This window comes from Periophthalmus magnuspinnatus, chromosome 24 (assembly GCF_009829125.3).
Source record: "Periophthalmus magnuspinnatus isolate fPerMag1 chromosome 24, fPerMag1.2.pri, whole genome shotgun sequence".
Classification (NCBI taxonomy): Eukaryota; Metazoa; Chordata; class Actinopteri; order Gobiiformes; family Gobiidae; genus Periophthalmus; species Periophthalmus magnuspinnatus.
Window position 1 is genome coordinate 18,150,852 of NC_047149.1, and position 6,733 is coordinate 18,157,584.

Below are 6,733 nucleotides of genomic sequence, written 5' to 3' on the forward strand. Positions count from 1 at the left end.
AAGCAAATCCTAATTCATAATCTAAGTTTGATCTGGTTTTAGCACTCACTGGTGAAGCTGTGCCAAGTAACCATAAAAATAAAAGTGTTGTCATAATACTCAAATTTCAACACCAATTCCAAGAGCACAATGATAATAAAAAACACTCTTTCTTCAGACAACAGAACGAGATTTTCAACCTTAAACAATAGTACTTTCTTTTATATTACATCTGTGTAATCCCTCAGTCATCGAGGTAGGTTTCATATTGGGCGGATACTAATTGAAGCCACTAACCAGTCCTTTGAAGATACTTAGGTTCAAATCTTAACCGGAGAAAAGAAATGGTTTAAGAGGGGAGTTAAAGAAGCAGGGTTTTTTTTTTTTTGTTTGTTTGTTAGGAAAAAAACCTTCCTTAAACAGGAATGGGGGCCTGAGACATAAACTTTCACCGATCTACAACTCTATCCTTGGACTCAAAACAAACAGGAACAAAGAGAACAATAGATGGCCACTACAGGTTGAATAGGATAGCTTCAGCTGAAACTGGAGACAATAGCTGTTTACAGTTTCAGTGTAGTTAGCCCCTCCCTTCAGATACATATAAGACAGTGTCCACCAGCAATCTGACCAGAACTGAAGAAGCATCTTGAATGAGCAGTGAAACGTCTTCACTCCTGCAACGATTTGTCCAGCTGACAGATTTAAACTTCATCTTTTGCTACTAGTCTATGTAGTTTTATACTTGTTCTGATACAACTCAAGATCATTTTAAGGCTTCCTGTCCTGTGAATGTGACTTCTGTAGAATTGATACTTCAAAAGAGTATCTAGTTTCGATACTAGTTTAAGTAAAGATTAATAGATTTTTCCATAGTTGTGGCTATGGTTATCAAAAGAAACAATATTACAATATCATGTCAATATGTTTGTGTTATAATCTGAGATAGATCACAGAAACAACAAGATTTAATTTGTTTAGCTGGAAGTCCAAAGGGTTATCATGATGTAACTCTAGAGAAACCAGGTCTAGCTTTGCTCCAGAAGGTTCCATGAAAACTGCAGTTCTTCAGTGCATCAAGATTACAGTTAAAAACATTCAATAGTGTATATTAAGTAGTACTGTGTGTAAAATATTCACAGGTTCTCTGTCACACACAGAATTAACAATACAACTTCAGAGATGACCAAAACTGGGTTACTTAGCGCCCACAGGTTTGGTGGAGGTCCATGGCCTCTGAAAGAAACAGTGCCATTGGATAACGGGTAGTTAAAGTATTCATCTTTATGGATCTCTTCATTATACTGACATCTAATCAGCTGCCAGAAGCATCGAGAGGGACATCTGAGCAGGAGCGCTTCAAAAAGACTACAAATATGGACTACAAAAACTGCAGCATCAAAGCTCCCTAGTAACATATTCCATACTGTAGCCTATATTCCCGATCCTCTGATATGTTAACACCAGCTGTGAGGACACTGCTCCAACCACACAACTCCAGAGGGGGCAACAAAATACACCAGCAGGGGGTGCTCTGTGGACAACAGGGGGGCAAATGAAATCTCAGAACATAAGCATTAAGAACAGATGGAGAGGACTGCGGAAGGATAAAAGAAGCCTCTGGGAAAACTTTAGGCTGTAGAACTGTAATATGTGCTATAGAGCAGGATGTTTGAAGGTCTGTGCATCCTGTGGTATTTTAATATACATTTACATACTTATTAGTGTGGACTAAATCAATATGTGGTAATCCTACACTTTTAAGTATGATAAAACATGTAATCTGTCTGGCTGGTATGTGTGTGTTGCCAGAAAATGTCATCTTTACAGCTGCTTTAAAATATCAGGCAAGTTGAATCTGAGTAGTCTTGAGTAGTCTACATCTTGAGTAGTTGTTATGTTTATTTCATTTGCTTAATTTTTGTCTCTGTGGCTCCTAAACAAACAGGTCATTTGAGGGCGACTAATAAAACATTTTAAAAATGCACTATTCCCCATTAGGAGAGTCATTACATGTGCATCAACCCATGTAGTTTACCTGTTGCACTGCCCATCCGGTCTTGTGTATGTTGGAAAGACGACACGAAAACTCAAAAGTGCGTAAGTGAGATGCTAAGACCCAGACTCTCCTGTTGCTGTTCATTTTAATCAGCTTAAACATGACGTGTCTTCACTTTGTTTCTGTGGGATCGAACAGGTGTCTGCTCCACCAAGAGGGGGGCCACCACGACCGTGTGGTAAAAAGGCTCGAAGCCTAATAGATTTTTACTTTATAAACTTAACACAATGTTTCAGTCCCTCTGACCTTCCTCATATAAGAGGAGCAGAAGGGGCTGCCCTCATACCTAAGTTAATAAAAGTGACCCAAGAGTGAGACAGTGTGAGTCTTAACCTTTCAGTCAAAGATGCACTATGTAACTTTTCTGGTAGAGTTTACACCTCCTGCTTATTGTTGCACTGTTCCATATTAAACCAACAAGCATTTATTTTATTACAGGTGGTTAATTGAAAAAATAAACATGCATTCTTGCTGTGAGCAGGGTCGCCACTCAACAGATCTGACCTGTGACATAGTCCGGTCACATTACCTGATGTTACCGCCTCAATGGAGAGAGATAACATTAATGCCATACTGTGGAACACCCCCGGCAATGCAATAACATCTCCATGGACAGCCATCATGTGGCATACCTTCCACCGGAAAAGTAACACAGCTCACTGAAACAATTTGCTTTAAAAGTTGACTTCACTTATGTTCTGACAAATCAAGGGAAATATTTTACAGAATAAAATAAAATCCATCATTGCTAAGGAACTAAAACTGCTTCAGATGGTACCCATTTCCAATACCATGACACATTGTAACTGCTCTGTCTTTAAGATGTCACATTGTTATGCTGCAGTAGATCTGGAGAAGACTGAGAGTGCACTGAAAGTGACTCTTGGGCTCTGGAACACTGGAACAATGACCATCATTACATTCAACATCAACATGACCCAAAGCAAACAGAACAGAAAATATGTCTCTTTGAAAGTCCCACCTTACGCTGGCAACAAACGAAGCATCGAGGGCTCAACCATTTGGGACGAACATGTCATTTTTCATAAGAATAGTAATTAAGATTTGTGATGTGTGTTTTAAAAGCAGGATTTAGTTCACAATGTGCATTTTAAACTCTTCTAAGAGCATGATATTTAAGCCTAGGGGTTTGCAATTTATATTTTAATTTTTAAACAAATCAATTTAAATTTTTTCAATGTTTTCAATTTTAATCAAATCGAGATCTATTAATTTCAAATTGTCAAATGCTGCAGTCACATGCACACTCAAAATCTGATTATTATCAGATTTTTGGAGCTAAAAGTCTATTAAAATGAAATGTAAACCACAAAATCATCTAATTTCTTTCGGATCACGGACCATCTGACTCCTCACATCAAGTTATGCAGTTTGCATGTCCTTAATGTACAAATCAGATATTAATCTGATTTTGTTGAGCTTGTAACCGCAGCTATTGATAAGTATATGGCTTTTTAACTGACAAGTTCACAGTCAAGTCACTGTCAATATAAGCATGAGGTTTGGAATTTATACTTTGGGAGAAGAATTTTTATTTTATTTTTTTTAAGTTAAATGACACTGATTAAAAGCTTGTTTTTTATGTTGATTAGTTAACATTAAAATACATATGTGTTTGTTTTTTATTTATTTAAAAATAAAGAAAACTGTACACTGAATCTTGTAGCCTAGTCTATCCTAAAAAGGAAAAAAAACACAAAAAAAAAAACAACAACTCAAAACCAAACCTAAATCAAGACTGAACAAGCACTAAAAATGGATTGAACAAAATGGAAACTCCTCACTCAGCAGCCAAATGAAAACAGGAATATCCAGCTCTTCATTTGGTGAAATCAAGACATCAAGACTTGGAAAATCTTCAGTTAAGCACTAGGGCACAATATTGGGAAAAGATGAAATTTAATAGCTATAACTAATGTCCCAATCAAACTATATAGCCACATTTCAATTCTACCAACTCTAAAGACTCTTTAGTTAAATCAAAACAAAAATGTAGGAGGCTAGAATAGGAAGTTCCAATCATGCATTTTACAGCAACATCCTGGGTCATATCCTCATACATGGAATTAATACAAGATCCAGTGACACATATGAAAACATGATAACCTTCAGCATTCACCAATCCATCTACATCTGATCTGGCCCTAACCCCAGAAATCACGTCTGCACTTCTCGTGCGCACTGAGCAATAAAGAAGTCAATTTTAAATCAGATAAACATATAATGAAAGTTCCATAAACATGCATTGTCCCTGGGGTTCACCTGCTGCTGTATACATTTGAGTTAACTTCATTTGACAGTTAAATCCTCAAAAGAAACGCCATATCATCGCGTTACTTTACTATTCAAATAACGTCATGCCAGGACGCACGCTCATATGCAACCTTAAGTGAATTTAAAAACACTCAGCCACGTTTTGTCTAAAAATATTTTTTATATTTCCACTTATTACTAGAGATTTTTTAATATACATCAACTTAAAATGCACATATGTAATATTGGAAATAAATTGTGTAAACTAAGGAAAGATTACAACCAAGATCTAATAAAAAAATACTTTGTGCGTAAAAATGTGCGTAAAAAGAAACCAAGTGTAACCCAATTGCTTTAATGTAAATTTATAATTCTAATCGTCCCACTTCCGTAAAAGTAGGCTAGTTAAAATATCAACAAGGCATCCAAATACGCAACTAAACTCACCTGATCATCGGGCTACAGTCATTGTAAAATCTTGTAGCTCCAGTCCACGTGCTGCGCTGGAAGAAGACGCTCTGTCAGTAGAAGGAACAGCTCAATAAAATGCAGTCTAGTGCGATAAAAAGAAGCTGGTGAAGTTGAGTAATAGTCCTATGTGAACCCGTGTCCTGCGCTGTTGTGTCTGGTCGCTTTGCGCAGAGGAGCCACAGCTTTGGTCCGCTCCTCTGTTACTTTATACAGACTCGTATCAAAACAGGCGCACTCAACACATGCGCATCCGGGTGGGCGTTCCAAAGTACAACCCAATCAGCTGCTAGTGGCATATGGGGAATGGGTTTGCATGAATTGGATTTTAATCTTGGTTGCTTGACATTTTTCTTCTGCTCCACAACAACTATTTTCCTCCAAAAAAAATAAAAATTAAAAATCCTTGGCATTTCGATCGAGATGCCCTTCTTGGAATCTGCAGCCTTATTTTCCTTTTTTCCCACCCCAGTGCTGCTTGAATGCAATCATAAAGAAATCATTATCTTGGTGTAGTTTTCAGGAAAGTCACTGCTTCTGTAAAACATTGAAAAGCCTTAAAAGCACTCTGAGACAGGCCAATTAGCTGTAATGAAATGTGATTTGTAAATGATGAGCTCCTTCATTTCATGTGTGTCATTGAAATAAACAATTTTAACTGCATCTTTGTGTTTGGATCTCAGCTATGGAGCTCAACAGCGACCACCTGCTCCAGTTCAGGAAGTCAATTTTCCTATAGACTTTTCAAAAAATTCAAAGGCATCGCTGAGGCTAACCAGGTACGTGCTAACTAATATCCATTAAGTCCAAAAAGGCCATTTAAAATGCAAGACTCTGTTAAATGTTTTAATAACTTTGCGGTTTATAACATTTCAGAAACAGATTTTAAGTACAATTATAGGCCTTGTGGTTGTTAGTTACCACATAGCTAATTATGCCCCAGCAAGCTTTCAAACTTTTTTTTTTTTTTTCCCTGAATGCATATTAGAAAAATAAATGGGAAATTTCATGCCAATATTGAGCTCCATAGGCACGACAAAGGGAGTGATGACCGGACTGATATTTTTTTGTGTTATCTGTATATTTGGTTGTTTTTTATGTTATATGAAGCACTTAGGGCAGCTGAAGTTGCCTTTAAATGTGCCATATAAATACAATAGAATAAACTGAAATGAATATCCCATTCTGGACAAATATGGCATCGCATTTGCACTAGATTTAGCTGCACATTTTTACATATAAAATTCTCTAGGGATTATTGATATATCTGTCTCACAATTTAGTATTTCATAATGCATATCTCAAACTGTTTAGTAATCTAGGAAGCTTTGTTATTGGTGTTGCAAAAGTCGCTTACCCAACACTATTACGCATGCAAGCAATTATGCTACCCCCCCTTTGATCTGAGCACGTCTGAAATGACCAGCAATTATCATTATGAAAGTGATCAGGTGATTAGGCAGAGACAGAGGACGGGGGGGGGCTTGAATAATCCTACGTTTTCCATCACCACTCCTTTCATGATCTGTCAATACGCCAGTTCAAATCCAGTCGATGGCACCAGGTTCCTTCTTTCTCCAGGAAGAGTTCCTCAAACACGTTCACCAGCTCCTTAAATGATATAGACGCACTTCAATGCATCACTTCAGCATGTTCCGTATATTTAAAGTTATAAAACATGACGTGCTGAGGTGTTTTTAAGTATTTTTAAAAGGATGAATGACGCACAACGCTCAGGTCGGTACAAATAATATGAATGAAGGTAGAATTTCAAAGCTTGCTGACTTCAGAACCAGAATACACAGGCCACTTTTTCACTCTTCATGTGTCATCTGTCGCCCATTCACCACCGCTCCTCCTGTCCCGCTGTGGACCAGTTTTGAGAAATTGTAGCCACTGCACACAAGTTACTACCTACACCGGCAAGAGGTAGCTCAGTTGTGAGTGTGTCTG

At 37.5% G+C, this 6,733-nt stretch overlaps 1 protein-coding gene across 1 annotated transcript in view; it reads right to left on the bottom strand.

Moving 5' to 3' along the window:
• opn5 (opsin 5) overlaps positions 1–4,967 on the bottom strand; it is a 46,684-nt gene extending 41,717 nt beyond the window's left edge. Inside the window, exon 1 of the mRNA XM_055232326.1 lies at positions 4,760–4,967. The gene's annotated coding sequence lies outside the window, so the exon portion shown is untranslated. The remainder of the gene's footprint in view (positions 1–4,759) is intronic.
• Positions 4,968–6,733: the final 1,766 nt, after the last annotated feature.